The sequence below is a fragment of the Cyanistes caeruleus genome, chromosome 2 (genome assembly GCF_971803275.1).
Source record: "Cyanistes caeruleus chromosome 2, bCyaCae1.hap1.1, whole genome shotgun sequence".
Lineage (NCBI taxonomy): Eukaryota > Metazoa > Chordata > Aves > Passeriformes > Paridae > Cyanistes > Cyanistes caeruleus.
The window spans coordinates 56,423,662-56,440,637 of NC_141702.1; the positions used below are offsets into that span (position 1 = coordinate 56,423,662).

The following is a 16,976-nucleotide window of genomic DNA, read 5'->3' on the forward strand; positions in this document are numbered from 1 at the left end:
CCCGGCCCCGGCCCCGGTACGACCGAGTGGCTACGAGAGGTGGCACTTGGAGCTGTGGTGTAGCTGACCCGGTGGGGACCAGCCCAAGTTTGGTCTCGATAATCTTGGAGGCCTCCTCCAACCCGAACAAACGTTGTGGTTCTGCAGGGTCTAGTAGCATAGAGTCTTATCTGAAGTAGCTGTCTGTTTAGTAATGCGAGTTACGAGGAAAAACTAGATAAGAGGTGCCATTTTCTATCAATTTATGAGTTTGGTTCAAGCCAAAAATGGGAAATTTTACATGTAAGCAAGTGTTTTAAAACTTACTCAAAAATAGTTGCATCATTGATTAAAAGGGAGCATTCTACATAGGTCTAAATTCACCAAGGGTATGCTTATTTAAAAACACTAGGAAGAAGTGTACTTTTTCTGTGTACCACCACAGGAACTGGGTTTGAAAGGCTTTGAAATTAATGACAAGGCCTTTCTCAATTCTGGATCTGAAACAGCTCCAGCTGACCTGGCTTTTGATGATGCGTAGCCTTTACAGTCCAGGGGCTGACTAGTGGCCAGGCTTAGGTGAGCTGCTGTAGGTAAATGCAAGCAATGCAAGTAATAATTAGCATTATTGTTGGCAGTGTTAAGAAGCAAAATGTCAGAGCATTAGGCTCCATGAAGCCTTGATCTGACTACATTGGCACATTACTGTGACACTGTCTAATGCCAAGTTTCAGCCTGCAGGAGCAGTTGCACTGCCAAGGGTTCAGATACCTGAGGAATGTTCCTACAGCTACTTGCCTTGCTGGGGCAGACAGGGAAGGACAAGCAGAAAAGACCTTAAGCTCTGGTGAGAAAGGGAGTTGGGATGGAGATCCCAGTTTACAAGCTCCAGCTCTGACAGAATCTGTTTCTACATCTGCAAGCCCAACTGTTCCCCAGATACCTGCATTCATTTATAGACTCAGGAGCTGCTAGGCAGATGATGCCATTAATATTTCTGAAGTCAGGTGTCTTCATCTTTGAGACCTTCAATAACTTATTTACCATCTTTTTCATCCAGTCTTGACAATACCAGAAATTGAGTCCCCCTCCAGCCACCTGTGTGCTTCAGGTGTTCTCCAATACCCCAGCTCACAGCCACACATCCCTACAATCACATGCCCTGCTTGTGTACATGCCACCTAACTATTGTCTTGTCCTTGCCCACATGCCAAAATTGTCACTATCTACCACTCCATATCCTTCCTGGTCACCACCACAGACAGGGAGTATTCACCATAAGCCAAAAGTTTGTGTTCATATACAAATAATATGCAAAGGTGCAGATTGTTTCCTTATGTTATTTGCATATTTCTAACTCATTTCTACAGAGAAGTACATGCAGCTGAACAGGCTTAGGCTCTATAAAATGACTTTCATACAGGGCTAGGATTAAAACAGAATTGGAAACAAAGATTTCTGATACTGGTATCCTGTTGGCCTTTAGTGTCCCAAATGTTCTCTGCAGCAGAGGTTTAATAGTAGTTGTGCTAATCATTATCTGTCCCAATCTCTTGACATGAGTCAAAGATACTAAAGTGAAGACTTGCTGTCATCCATAATTACTACGGCCTGGGTAGCACACTTCTAAATTCAAAGCCTGATTTCAGCTTTCTGAGCCTTCAGTGAAGTAACTTGAGACACTGTGTCACTACAATTATAGAGCATCCTGCCAGTCCACCTCCAACAGCTTTACTTAAAATACACACTTTCCAGCCTCTAGAATTATTTCAATCCTGTTCTTCTAATGTCAAAAATTCCAGTACATATTAATCATGTAAATTTAGGTTGGTTTTGGTTTTGTTTTTTCTTTCAGGTAGTGACAGTTCTCATTTCTCACACCTGACCATTGTGTTGTGAAGATATTTCTTTTATCCTTCTTATTGATGCTTTTTATATAAATCACCAGCTGCTTACCAAATAATAAATTTTTCACTTTTGAATTTTTTTTATTAATTCTCTTGATTTTCAGTGACTGTGACCTCCACAGATATAATGCTCATTTCATTTGCTTGATTGTCAAATATAACATTATTTTCAAGATTTTAAAATTAGTTCAAAACAGGAAAATAAATAACAGTTGTAAAAATATAAAGGGTAAGCCAAATGAAGTCAATGATATACTATGTAGTCTTTCCATGGTATCAACAGTGAACTTAAAAGGTTGCTGCATTTCTTCATTTAAAGTGTAATAGGCTATATCATACAAGACCTAAGAAAAATAACCCAAAGACAACAATTTCTTACAGGAGCACAATTATTTCATATTATCTAGTATCTTCAAAGAGTCATAAATATACTGTGATTATTCCTTGCCTTTTCTTAATTCTGAGGCCTATAGAAATATTTTAGGGAAAGATGTTCAAGAAATAATAAGCTTTCGTCCTCAAGCCCTAGCTATATCTCAGTTAGTGCTACTTGTACCTGAATGTAAGGTTCATGAAAAGTATTCATCTGGTATCAAAGCAGTCTATAACTAAATATTTTTCCTTCAGCAACAACTAAAGCACCATCAGAGAAGCTCGTCAGTCTGGCTCCGGCAGCTCTGACTGAGGAGTGACTAACCAGGTCACTTCTGGCATTCATTTCCTTCCTGCCCACTGAGATTATATATTACTTTAAGGTGTGTGCCTTAAGAAGTGAACTAAGATCGTCAGTCTCAATCCAGGTGGCAGCATTTCTGGTAATCCTCTTTTCTTCAGCAATCTGCTAGGCACTCCCAGCCCCAGCACCATGAATTTTTTTTTGTAACTGTAAGAATCAGTTGATAAAATATTTAATAATTTCATTTTAGCTAAATGGAAAGTGTTTCATATGATGTTATTTCTTCTTAAAGTGAAACTGCCAATCTTTTTCATAGTTTAGTAGTCTTAGTTACAAAATATTCAGTCTATTTCAATATGGTATTGTCCTTTTAAACCAAAGTCAAGCAAGGGCTGGTCTGGGAAAAAAAACCAGCATCATTCCAGATGTTTTACCACACTACCAGGTGTGGGTGTTAAGTTCTAAAATATAGATATTATCAATGTCACTAAACACATTTCCAGCTGCTTAATGATCTGACTAGCTCAAAAGAACTGGAGCCAGTAAATACATCTTTTTGATGTCATGTAGTCAGAAGCTGATTTAAAAGTTAGAAAACAGAGTATTAATAAATTATCATTTTGTACATATGGTAAATAGCAAGTGTCTCCAATTTTCCACAGTATGAATGAGCTTGTTAAATATATTTATTATTTCTTTGGGAATGGATGAATGCAGAACAAGTTTCACATATGAGTGATTTGTGTTAAGTCAAGACCTTGCACAGTTTCAACAGGACCTATTAACTGCTAAATTAGATGGCAGCTGATGGCAAACAGTAATGTAATGGCAATTTAATCTGGAAAAGTGACCTATTTGTATAGTTTAAAACAGAATCTTTATTACTAGAAAAGACCTTTAAGATTCTTGAGTCTAATCCAGCCATAAACCTAACACTGCCAAGTCAACCACATTTGTGTTCCTCACAAGTATCTAAACTTCCTGTTACAATAAGGAATAAAGTATTTCAGTGACTTTGGGTATATCTATACTTTCTGAGACTCTTTGATTTCAATCCCAAGTTCCCCTGTTATCATGCTGCCTCCCTGCTGGCTCTCAGACTGCTTCTCATCTGCCATGACCCAAATATTGGCCCAGAAAGGGAAGTTCAGTCTCTGCAAGGAGGGGAACTGCCTTGAACTGCACAGCTGGGACAAGAGGAGTTCAAATTCGAGCATGGATGCCAAGAGCATGGTAGCTAAAGCCACTGTGAAGCACTCAGTGAAAACCTAGTATCTATTGGTTTTTACCCCTGAATAAAAATAATATTTTATTACAACAGAGTGTCATTCACTTCTAGTTGGTCTATGAAGTTTATTGTTGGTACAGAGAGAGATAAGTGATGGAAATTATCAGGGGTATTGGAAATTTCTTATATGAAGAAAGATGAAAAGGATTAAGAGTTTGTCTTACAGAGATGTATAAAATGAAACCTGGCCAAAGTTTATACTAGGAGTGGCTGAGAAATAACCATTGGGTTTTGTTTTTTTTTTTTTTTCTCATAGTAACAGCTTTTCTCAATTTCCTTGAAACTGAAAGAAGGCTAATTTTAAACAGTTAAAAGTAGACAATTTTCATTTAGCACAGAATTACACTACAAAGTTCATGAGCAAAATAAATGATCATGGCTGAAAAGTTAGCAAGATTTAAACAGTTTAGACCCTTGTGAATATGACAAGAATACTTAAACATGATCACAATAAATATTTCAAGTCTATATAAAATTCTGAGAAGTATGAAAATTTTCATGTTAGAGATTCAGTATATTTTCTTGCTACAGGTGACTGACAGGATAAATCAAGGGAGCTGAAGACCTAAGGAAGAAACAAAACAGAAGGCTGTCATTATGACTTGGTTGAATATAATGCACATGTCCACACTAAAGCAATTTATAATGACATATATATATATTTATAGTGCATAAAGGCAGCATTCTGTTGTGTGTGGTTATATACATCAATTTATGAAGCACTTTTAAAAGTTTGTCATGGATCCTGGCTACTGCCATAAACTGTGACTGCATCAATTTGTCTGTAATGACTGGACATAGAGATGCAATCAAGTTTTCAGTAACAGCAGTGAGACCTTTTTCTACTTCATCCATAGGAAAAAAAAAACAACAAACCAACCTTAGATCCTGGAAAATGTCTTTTGAGAGACATTACACAAGTATCTGTAGCTGCAAATCAAAACAGGGTAAATATAGTTTGAGAAATTCATCACTTTTCTGTATGGAGTGATTAATGACACAAATCTACTAAGACATTCCACTACTGATTTCTTCTTATGACGTTAAATGAAAAACAAATGCTGAGACATGTGCTTCTGGGAGGCACAATAATATTTAGCTTGTTGAGAAAGCAGCTTGTTAAAGTCCAAGAATTATGTTAGAATTACTCTGATTTTGTTTTCCGTATTCTGCACTTTTAGATTTTTCAGACCTGCCTTTGACAAACCCAACTATATATTTTGGGCTATTGAGTCAGGGAAACCCCCTGTACTTGCCTCTCTCATGGTTAACCTCCATGGTTATTCTGAGTCACGTTTCTTCGCATGTGAGACTCAGAAGTGAGTCTGTAAAACTGGGATACATCAGGTTGAAAAGATTTATATGGTGTTACTAAATGTGTCAGGAAGCACCATTTGATGAATAAGAAACATGGCTTCATTCAGACTGATACTATACGTCAGTCTGACTAAAGTCTTTGTTTCCTCTCGCCTCAAAAATTTCACTTTCAAGGGGTGATTCTTCAAAAAATTATCAATCCCTCTTTATCTTTCAAATGATTCTCATGTACTGCACACTGAAGAATCCCATAGCAGGTATTGCTAATTCATCCTGAAATCACATGATATTATGCACTTCAGATGCTCTTTTATTTTGCATTTTTTGCTTTGTCTTCTGGTTATATTTGGTGTATCCTAGAGTCAAATGCAGTCCTTCATCACAAAGCAGAGACTCTAGCAGGGAATGGAAATCTTGCAATAATCTATGCAATAATATCCTTTTAGTTCCATTTTTTCTTTTTATCTGATAACCGGAAACTACTTAACAAGATGCTCATTTACTATCTAGTTTGTTTCACATGTTTAAAGTATAAAATTCTATCACTTGCTATTAGAACAGTGTCCTATCTTCCATGAGCTAATCTTTCATGGCAGATGCACTGTCTTAAATGTATAAATCTATGAGAAAACCGATCTGATAAGAATTTATGCCTGCAAAATGATGATTCACTTATATCAATGTACTTGTCACTCAGACCTTAAAAAAAAAATACTTAATACCACAGAATTGGGTGGGTGCTTAAAATATGCAAGACTTCGATAATAGGAAAACATTAAGCCACAAAGTGTGAAGGAGAAGCACCAATTAAAAAATAAAATTACCAGTCCAAAGTTTCCAAGTTTGTACACTACATATTATGAACAACAGCATGTAAGCTTTTGGTCTTAGGGTGCTGCAGCAGCTACCTCATGGGTGACAGCCTGATTTCAGTTTAACTGGCAGTATCTTATTCATCTCCCCAATTTTCATATCTGTGCTTTATAAAAGCAAACATAGCTTAGGCCTTATGAATCAATATTTTAATATTGATGTCCAAAGCTGAACTGATGTGGATATTCTAATTAAACATCATGGTATCTCAAAAAAAACTGTCCAAAAGAATAGTCTCACTTTGTAAGCTATCTCTGAGGACAAGTTAACTATATGAACATTTGCTTAATGTTCTTAAAATTATAATTTTTTTACATGATTTTGTTGCTGATTTCAGGTGCTTTCATCTTTGTATTGAAGTCCACATGAGTTTTATGTTTGTATCCGTGGAATGAATTCCCTGAAAGACACAACAGCCTTGTAGTGTAAGCCAAATTCAGTTAACATTATTTTTTTTTCACAAACCGTGCATGAACACAATGGTTCTTTCTGTCTCTCTACTATGGATAAAATATTTTCCCAGAATACTTCATACTGGTACCTTGCGCCAATCATTCCTACAGACAATACCTGTCTAACACCAGAGGCTAGCACCTTTGACTTATAATATCAACTACATCATCTTTGAATTGAGAGAGTCCCTGCAGCAACAGTCTCTCTTTGCCCTGCACTCATAGAAATAAAGAATGAACTTAATTTTCCTTCTACGTTAGTAATTTTGTGGAGCCTTTTGGTGGGGAAGGATTTGAAAGCTTTTACAGAAGCAAAATTTATGAAAAACCAATTTTAATATATTTAATCATCATAAATTCAGTATCAATATGCAGAAGGGGGACTCAAATTAGTGCTCCCTCAGATGGAGAAACATGTAAAAAGTGGATGTTACATGCACTGTGTATACGCAGAGTTTCACATTAGTCATAGTGTGGACCCAGTGATGGGTCACAGAGAAATAGAGACAATTCTGGTTACAGCTGTGAAGATTAGTTAGGGGACAACAGATACAGTGCAAAAGAATCCACGTTTCATCCCACCGCTACTTGTGGAATAGTTTCTTTATTTAACATAAACTATTCCTGTAGTCTGAAGTATTTAATGGAAATCGTCAAAGACTATCCACATTACTTCAATTTGACTGTAGGATATTCAGGACTTACTGAAATTACTTTTATTCAGTATTTAATAATTGACACTCTGCAGGTTTTATAGTGAGTGAATTAAGTTACTATCATCTACTTTGCAAGGTATAAAAGTGTATTAAGTGAAATTTAATCCAGAATGCGTTTTAATCCTGTAGCAATAAATTTAATAAAAAAATGTCTACATGCCACTCAAAATCCTTATTCTGGTGAAGCATTAGGTAGATGCATCTGTAATTTGCTGGATTTCAAATATTTGAGGTTATAATTTACAGCTATGATGCAATGCCAGCCCTCTGTATCAGTCACATAATTCTGTTAAAGGAAAGCTTAGAATGATTGGCAATGTTACTACCGTCAGGATGAGTAAGGGCATCCTTTGCAATAGTAACAGAAAATATTCCTACTACACTTTAGTTCATCTGTGCTCATGAGGAAATCTGCATTTCATTGCCAATAAAAGTTACAGCAGAATGCTACTAATATTGTCCAGCTATAAGATACTGGTCATCTTTTTATAAAAATTCTTTTGGGCCCTGGTTCAAACTTCCAGGAAGTCAATAAAGATAATTGCATTTCCTTTCATGAATTGACTTGACACTAACCAGACCAGCAAAATGTATAAATAAGAGAATTTTGGTAGAACAAAAGCACAAAATTTTACATTGAGTTCCAGTGGAGTAAATTGTGTTAGATACCCTATTACTGCTAGAGAAACCATGAGCTGAGCAACAAAAGATAATAATAGGTATAGCAAATTTCTTATCTATGTTCTCAGGCAGTGAGAAAAACTCAATGGATGTTATCTGTGGAAACACAAGATCGTATTAAAAAAAGTGAAATATAGCGAAGAGGAGGCAAATAACCAAGGGCCACTTTGAGCCTGAGGAGGTGGGAGAGGAGCACTGGAACCAGCCACTTCTGAGCCTTTATTTGAGCAAAGGGGAAGTCATCAAGTGAGTTCTGCTAAGGACCAAGAAACTCAACTGGATCTGTGGACTCCTTATTGTAGAGGCCATAGTCAGGGGAAATACCTTGTGTTTTGCTGCTTGGTAGAGTTTGCATTTCAGGTAATGAACTGTGCCTGAGGGAAGTGTCTTAAAAAGGCCTGGGTGTGGTACTGGGGGTTTTTTCCCCTTGGCAGGTGAGGAAGCCTGCCAGTTTACAAAAATACAGGGACTTAGCAACTACTGTGTGCTTGTATGAGCTCTTCACCTTGCAATAAAGACATGACCATTTCCAGTATTTTAAAGCAGACTTGACATATTATATTTGAGTGCATATCAACAAAAAAATATCACCTCTCAAAACAAAGAGGAAAAAAGAGATATTTTGCGATCAATTGATTTCAAATTTTTTAAGAAAACTTCTTGTTTGTTGAAAAGTCACTATTCTTCAACCAGAAAAAAAAAATGCTTCTCTCAGGCTGTAAGCTGTTTGTAAAAAGGATTATCTGTATCATTTTCCTGTATTTTTGCCCTAATGAGAACAGCATGATTATTCTCCAGAAATGACACACAAGAGAAATAGCAGCAAAATATTGGTATCTCAAAGATGAAAATAAACACATATTTATGACCAACCAAAACACTGTCAATGTATTGGAAGTTCACTTGTAAGTCTTAGAGCAGTTGCATTTGTACACATTACATGACTTTTCAGGCTCCTGAAATAAATTAATATTGTTCAAATGAACATCATTGCTTGGGTTTGCAAATGCCTTCAATGTGATTACACATTAAGTTTACAGGATTTAAAACTTTATAACCTGTTTGCAACTACCATATCTTTCTAAAAAATATTCTGTTCAGGTGTAGACCCAGAGGAAATTATTTTTCTCTCTGTCATGCTCTCATTCTGAAAAGAATCCTAAGCTAGGTGTGAAATAGTAGAAGACTGTATTACTTACCAATGTGAAGTAAAGAACCCATGGTTAGTCACATTGCTTTCAAGCTTCCAAGGCACAAATAGAGCTATTGAAATCTTGTTGAGATGTTTTTCTGTTGTAAATAACCAGGGAGAAATCAATTAATTGAGAATGGAGGACAAAAATATAGCCATAATAAAGATATATGCATGAAGAAAGGAAAATAATAATTGAGGAAAGACAAAATAATTGCATATACTTCCTTCAGCAAGGGAAGAATCTGTAAAACTAGGTCTACATTCAGTTTCCCCCAAAGAGATTGCTAATTTTTATGCTATCCTGTCTCTCTGGAAGCTAAATTTGTCTCTTACAGTACTTTACATCAGCAACAAAAAGCAAAACACAGACAGACTTTCAATACAGTTTAAATGTGATCTCTGCATCAGCAGTATTAAGGAAAAAGGTTTAGCTGGTGAAAGGGTGGATGTGTTGCTTTGATGTAAAAAGTTTTATTTCATGACAATGCTCAAACAAGCAATCTGTTCCAGTTATAAGCAATGTGACTATTTATAGTCTGAGCCTCATACAGACATAACACACTTGACTGTGAACAGTAAATACTTTGTGAGGGTTAGAAAGTAAAAAAAGAGGTGCTTGCAGGCACTGCCACATGGTGTACAGTGTTTGCTGAGAATGACAATGCAACATCTGCAGATTCCCACAGGATGTGTAATTCTTGTTATTTCAGGGTCTCATCCAACTTATTTGACATTATTGTAAGATTCACATAAAGATGAATTGATTTTGGTCCTTAGCTTGTCATGTAAAATACTGGCTAAATACAGAGTTTATATTTGGATAAGTGAAATAAAGCCTTCCTATTCCCACACCCTGAATAAGCACTTTCACCTTGTTTAAGATCATTCCAAAAATAACAGGAAGCAGGCAGGTAATAGGTACTATCTGGCCTAACATTATAATTGCAGCCCCAGGCAAGAAGGGAATAATGGATTCTTCTATACACATTTTCCCCACAACCAGATCTTCATGGAAAAGGGGAAATTGTAATAATAAAGAATCCAAATCTTTCAAAAACTTTTTAAAAGCAAATTGATTAAATCATTGCTTAAAAAAATCAATAATTTCTACCAGTTCTATGCAGCACAGACATAGTTGTTTACTCTGTTTCCCTTCTTTACTTGAGGGATAAATGTCTAATGAAAAACAAAGTATGGAGAGATTTGTATAACCACAGGTCGGCAGACAAATGAAGAAAAGTAAGCTTGTGCTTAAAAATGTAGATCTCAGTTGTAAGAGTGTGCAAATGCTAGATTATAACTACTCTTCATTAGACTTTCTGTTGGTAGGAGTTAGGGAAGGCATGAGCAGCAAGGAAAGCTGTACTTCCATGCTTATTCTGGGGATTGTGTTGGACATGGATCTGTCCATCCATCCATCCATCCATCCATCCATGCTCTGTGAGTGTAACCAGCTACAGATACGTTCCCATATGTTGCAAAGCTCTTATATGAATGGTGTTTGTGACTCCAGCTGTTGATTTCCTGCTGTTTGTCAGTGACCTTGACTTCACCCTTAACAACTGCAGTGAGCTCCATTTCCATGGTACCTGTTTGTATTTCAGCAGCCTCTCATGAACTAAACTTAGCCTGGAAAAGCAAGAAGTGAAGCCCATACTTAGCCTTTCAAGTGGCAAAGTGGTTGGAGGTAGAACAACAATGTTGACATGACTCAGTGACAGGAGAGGCAGACGGGATCATGGGAAGAAGTGTCACCTTCAGGTATCTGTCAGGGACACACGCACACAAATGTGGCTGGTCTGCAGGCAGCTATGTAACACCATCACCTTAATAGTGCAACCACAACTTAGGACAGTCCCTTCTGATAAAGGATTATACCTAAGCCACCATCAGCAAATAAAATTTTTTTAAAAAAGCTATATGCAATTTGTTTAAAATTGTTTGATTCATGGGCATGAGAATTCACACCATGATGTTTCTCAAAGAGTGCCCCCATTCATTCATGTAAATTTTTTTCTACTGAGGACAAGTTGGTTGGTTATGCAATATGAGTGTGACAATTCCTGGGGGATTTGTACACCATCAACAATAGGGGCTCTATGCTCATCAAATACATGGCCTGCAGATGATCAGTGTATATGTCTGAGCTCTCAGCTCACACTATCTTGCTAAACTTGTCTGGGCTGAGGAAACTTGTTTTTGCTGTTTCCTGTGGGCCTCCCACTAAGAAACAAAAGTGAGTTGATTTCAGTATTTCCACCTCTGCTCTCAAAACCCCATCTGATTCTGAAAAATCAAAATGTCTTCCCTTAAAAAAATCAAAAAATGAAACATTGATATATGCAAAAACAAGAAAACATTTAAAAAAAGGTGAATGAAACCTCCAGCCTGTGTACAAAAGATAGAGTAATTACAAAGAATAACATGTGTGATTTGTTTAACTAGAAATACTACACTTCATTACGCTTCTTTCAACAGCCAGTGAAGACTGTAAGGCTTTTCCTGGTATCAGCAGTGAGAGCTGGAAGACAATACTTTATGCTCATTTATAACCCACACACAAGTTCCTGCTGATTTACAACTTAGTTCCAGCATTCAGTTATAATGGAACTACCTTTAACCTTGAGATAGATTTCATCGTCACAGGAATTACTTACTTGGTTTCTGGTTTATTGTTCCTTTCTGACAAACATTCTTTTCTGTCTTGTCCAGGAATACATATCCTTTTAAAGATTATAAATTAAGAGTCTTAACGTTACCACATAACCTGGCTGCCTACGTAAACGGAAGCAGTTCCTATTTGAATTGATTCATGGCTTTTAGATGTACTGTTTTATCCTGATCTCTTGAGTAAATGCTTGAAAGACAGGAAAAAAGGCAGAGGCCTGCAACCAACAACCCCTGGCCACTCTGTTCTGGCTCCCTTTCTACAACAGGTCTTTTGGACTACATTTATAGGTAAACCAGCCTGGAAACTGTGCATTCACCCAGAAAACACATGACATGGCTTGAATCGAGATCCAAAAATCTCCACCACCTCATCCCAACCAGATTTATTTTATCCAGAACTAATGGGAAAGGTTTGCATTGCATGCTTTCCACTTTGTGATACCCACACAATTTCTGGAGTAGTAGTGGTAGGTTTTAAGGATCAGTGTACTTAAACTGTAGAAGTACCAGAAACTGCAGAAGGGTGCATGAGTGTGAGCTCTCTGACCCTGTTTTACTTGCATGTGTAAGAAAAACTCCGTGACCTTTATCTAAGCTTGCAGCCACTGTCTTAGGTTTCTTCATCTACAGTTTACTCCTCTGTCATTTATGCAACACTCCCTCTTCACATATTCCACTCCTCCCGTAGTTCACATATTCCACTCCGTAGTAGTCTTGACTACTAAGTATCTAATAAACATAGCTCGTATACCATAGCTTCAGGATCTCCAAGATGTGCACTCTTACATACCCAACCTGCGTCCCAGTTCTTGCATATATTGTTTCCTGTTTATTCTCCCAAGTAAATATGTGGTGTGGTAGCTATCCTTAAAAGCAGGCTAACAGCTAGCTGGGCTGACTGTCCTTGCTGAGGAAATGGACAGGTGTTGTCCATCCCAGGGAAAGTAACATCTGCAGAGACATTCACAACTGGTGTAATTGTTTGTGGGATCACTGTAATTGTAATAATACAACAAAGTAGCATTCTGAGAATTGAAAATCCTGAGGATTTACAGGAAAATCAATTATTCTGATCTGAATAATTCAGATTATTCTGAATATCTGAGATATTTATATATACAGATATATACAGATTTTATACTGTATATAACTGTACGGTTGTCTTCTGAAGCTGTCTTAGAATCAAACTTTTTTCTGACCTGTGAGGTGGTGGAGGTGGGGAGGTGGTCATATCAAGGCCTACTATGTAGGTGCCTGTTCAGTATGAATTCAAGTATAGTGTTAATTTTTATGTCATTGAATTTTCTTCAATGTTCAGGTGGGAAGAGGAGGCCAATGATTGTTCCCGCTCACGTGAGGGGATAATAGAAAGTATTTTTTAAGTAGTCATCCATGCTTCTTTTGATTTGGTTTGTTTTTTTAGTATTAGTATTAGTATTTTTCATGGCTTGGGGCCTTTTTGGTAGTACCTTTCTTTCAAAAAGTATTATATCCTCTAGGAGAAAGCAGTGATGTGAAAGACCCAACCCTTCTAGCTGAAGTATTTGAACATTGAAAGTCACTTACTGATACCATCCTAGTTTTGTCTGGCTGTTGGAGGAGGGAAGAGGGAGTTTTTGACTGTTGCTGCCCAATCATAAGTCTTCCATGAGGGTGGTGAGTTTTCTTCTCAGGTAGGCAGCAGGTGTCACTTCCTTCTTCACTCAATATGTCTGAAGGCAGGGAATGAGGTCTTAGGAAAGAAGATGTTCACAGTACTTGAATAAGGGGCAACTTCAAACAAAAAGACCTTCTGCGAGTACAGCTGCTACTGGGATCACCAGGTAGGATGGGAATGCAGTACAGAGTTTGGGGCTGTTATATTTGGGGAAGAGCTAAGGAGTAAGAGTCATGGTATGTGGTGATATGGTTAGGGCCTCAAAGTATCCTAGTGGAGGCAATTAATTTCAGTGCTTAAAATGTGTTATTTTTGCTTGCTAGTAACTAACTTCTTAATAAAAGCAGCTAATTTTCTTTTCAAATTTCTCCACTGGACCTCCGACACTTATACAAAGTCAGACATGATTCATATTACTTTTGAGACTACTTCAAATATAGATGCAGGTGGCATCATGATAGTGTTGGATGTCACCCTCTGCAAAATGTGCCTTTCTCAAAACCACAGTCTGCTTCTGTGGTTGTTGTTTTAGAAGCAGCCCTTCAGCTGGTGTTATCACATGATGACACAAACTGTGGGAAATGAGACAGTCAACAGGTGCTAAGAGACCTTGAATACTAGAAACAAGAAAAAGGTGAAAAAAGAATAAAGTTAGGCCAAGGAGATAGAAAAGCACCAGAAATTTTGAAAATTTTTTCAAGGTGAAAACAATACAAGCAAAGAGAATTCTAGGTCATTCTGGCTAGATCAGAGTAACTACTGTGTGAGAATAATGTATTTGTAGCCCATATCATCATGTGATTGTAAGATTTCCCTACTCTGTTACATCAGGCTTTCTCTAGGACCAAGTAGAAAAAAACTTTGATTTACTGCTCTTTATTTGGAAGGTTTTCTTTGCAACAGTAGAGCCATAGAACAGTTTGTTGTTTTAGTTGTCCCTTTTTCAGTTGAACTTAATTTCAGGACATGGATTCCAGGGTAACCATAGATCTGGGGCAACCTCTGTCCTAGAGCTGTTGAAAAGTTACAGTAGATACTGTAAGCCAAATGTCATAAATTTTCCTCTTCTTTTTTTAACTTGAATTCCTAAGGTAATGAGCATTTGATTGTACATTTGATTGTGTCCAGAGATCTGTCTCTTCCTTTGCCTGTCTCCTGCCCCATACCTTTTGATTTCACTAGCCAGTTTCTACACATTTCAAAATTTGGCAAGTATCTCAAAGATAATTATGATCCTAAGTGTTTCTTGGAATTTAACTCCTTAGTGGAATACCTCATACATTAATACTAGAGAAGAGCAAAAAGAAGAACTCAGCAGTTCAAATAAATATTTGCCTTGCTGTCCAATGGACCTACACATACTGGCTGACCACAGAGCACATCAGTCTTGCCAGGTCAGCCATTAAAAAATTACTGTTGAGCGAGGTCAAAATGGCTAAGGCACAAAAGATTCAAACCTGTAGGAAGCCATCAATTCCTTTGCTTATGGAAACACCTGTAAATTAAAAATACAGAACCTCCCTGTAATCAGAAATATTCAGTATGCAGTAAGCTGTTCAATAAGCATATGAGTGAATAAACACCCCAAATGCATCTTTAAATGCAATTAAGTATATGTACAAAATAGCTAAGGAATATGTTGATATGTATATGCATAATTTCTAAACAAATTTCAAATGTTTACTTGCATAAACAAATACAATGTACAATTATAGCACTTGCAGTTATGGCACACAGAAAATTTGATTATCATTTAAGTTTGATTAGCATTGTCAATTTTCTCTAGACTACTGACAAAAATCTCAAGTCCAATTAAAAAAGAATAACCGTCACAGAAGTGTTTTAATATATTAGTACAAGACCAAAATTGAGCATAATTAATTGTGCAAATATATATTTCAAAGCAAAGAGTGATAACAAAAGGTATCTTCTGAAACAAAGGCTGAGACAAACTTTTTGTCCGAGACATTGTTTTTTCATTGCTATCACCAGTGGGGCACATGGCCCATCGTGGCTTCTCTGCCAACTCTTTTTTTTTTTTATGAGTCATCACAGCATCAAAAGCCTGTCAAACAGAACAGAGATAACACATCCATAGACCACACTGTTAAAAGTCTCCACAGTTTTGTTCTAACATACCAGAAGAGGAGTCTCAAAATGACTGCTTCCTCAAGGCCAGCCACTCCTTCAAGTGCTACTCTATGTATGTAAGCCCTGGAGAGTTGAACAAAGGACAAAACTGTAAACAAGACTTAGCATTAGCAAGGGCCATAGGAGTCAGCCTGGTTACTGCTGTACATTAGCCCGTGCTCCTGACCCCTCTGCCCAGCTGAAACACTGTGGTGCCCCAGGAACTTTCCAAGACATGCTAACTCCACCTGTTGCAAACCCTTGATTTCTCCAAAAATGCCAGGAGGGAGAAGTGTGGCTACTGGCAAAACTGCATTACAGCTTTAATATTTTGATTTTAAATTGAACCTTTATAAAGTATCAGGCTTCCTGTGTAACAGACCGTATTGTACTGGTAAAGAGTATTCCTCCCCAAATCACCACACAAGCAATCAATTCCTCTAAAAAGAAGTGGTTACCTGTGGTCAGAGTTTTCATATGTCAAACAGGTATTTTTCTCCAAGAATGCCTTCTCATGTTTCTCTGTTTATATTCAGCTATTCAGGATATTTCTTTGTCTTTAGTCTTCTCCATAAGTTCATATTGTGAACACCATTAAAATTAACCAGTAATGAATTTCTTAAAAAAAATTCTACAGCAACTTTAAAAAATGTTTTTTTAAAGATTTTAATTTTTAAGGAAGTATTCAGAGAAACTCTGGTCCTTTCATTATACATGGTCACATCTTCCAAATGTGTCTGTAAGGAGTAACATTAATATAACACATTTATTTGGTACTATTCTTCACTAATAGTAAAAACAATGAAAAATTCCTAAAACAGGCATGTTATATACAACACAGAAAAGAATACTAAAACTTATGCCAAATGGAAAGTCATCTTTAAAATCAGCAGCAAGACTCTCTCTTCCCCAGAGACTGAGTACAGTCATAATAAAAAATTCTATTGAATAATTCACAGGTGTTATTGAAAATGGGGTGAAGTGGTTTTAGGTGTATATCCTGAAGAAAGTAGCATGGTAACATACTAAATAGTGCATTACAGGAAAATTAAATCCTACCCACCTAGTTGCTGTTGAACCTCGAAGAACTGCCATTGAACAGGTGGTTAGTAAAGGCAGGAGCTAAGAAGGAAGTCTGGAGCACAACTGCATCCTTCTTCTTACAAGTGTCTTAGCATTGCTCCAGACAACTAAAAGCATTCTGACAATGTTATAGAGGACATTGTCAAATGACAGTATGGCTTCTACACCCCAAAGGAGTATCCAGGTCCAAAGCTTGGTGAAGTCAAACATGAGTGGGCTTTGGTGGGCACTGGACTTAAGGCCAGACTGCAGGAGGCAGAGAATCTGCTCCCAGTGCTTGGACAGAAGCCCACACAACCCATCCCATGGCAATCAGCAGGAGAGTTCATGTGTACCTACACACTGTAAACCA

General features: G+C 37.2%; 2 long non-coding RNA genes across 7 annotated transcripts; one reads left to right on the plus strand and one right to left on the minus strand.

The window, feature by feature from the left end:
* The first annotated feature begins 22 nt into the window (after window positions 1-22).
* LOC111927662 (uncharacterized) lies at window positions 23-10,070 on the plus strand. 6 transcript variants are annotated; one of them, XR_015283228.1, is made up of 5 exons: window positions 23-558; window positions 714-826; window positions 1,835-4,797; window positions 6,378-6,465; window positions 7,958-8,049. It is a non-coding gene; the product is annotated as an uncharacterized LOC111927662 (long non-coding RNA). The 6 variants fall into 6 exon arrangements; XR_015283227.1 differs by having other exon boundaries at window positions 23-282; XR_015283226.1 differs by having other exon boundaries at window positions 23-826; window positions 1,835-2,701; window positions 7,958-10,070.
* Window positions 10,071-14,868: 4,798 nt separating this feature from the next.
* Window positions 14,869-16,751, minus strand: LOC111927708 (uncharacterized). Its single transcript, XR_002863712.2, has 3 exons — window positions 16,605-16,751; window positions 15,551-15,625; window positions 14,869-14,906 (listed from the first exon to the last, which is right to left on the minus strand). It is a non-coding gene; the product is annotated as an uncharacterized LOC111927708 (long non-coding RNA).
* Window positions 16,752-16,976: the final 225 nt, after the last annotated feature.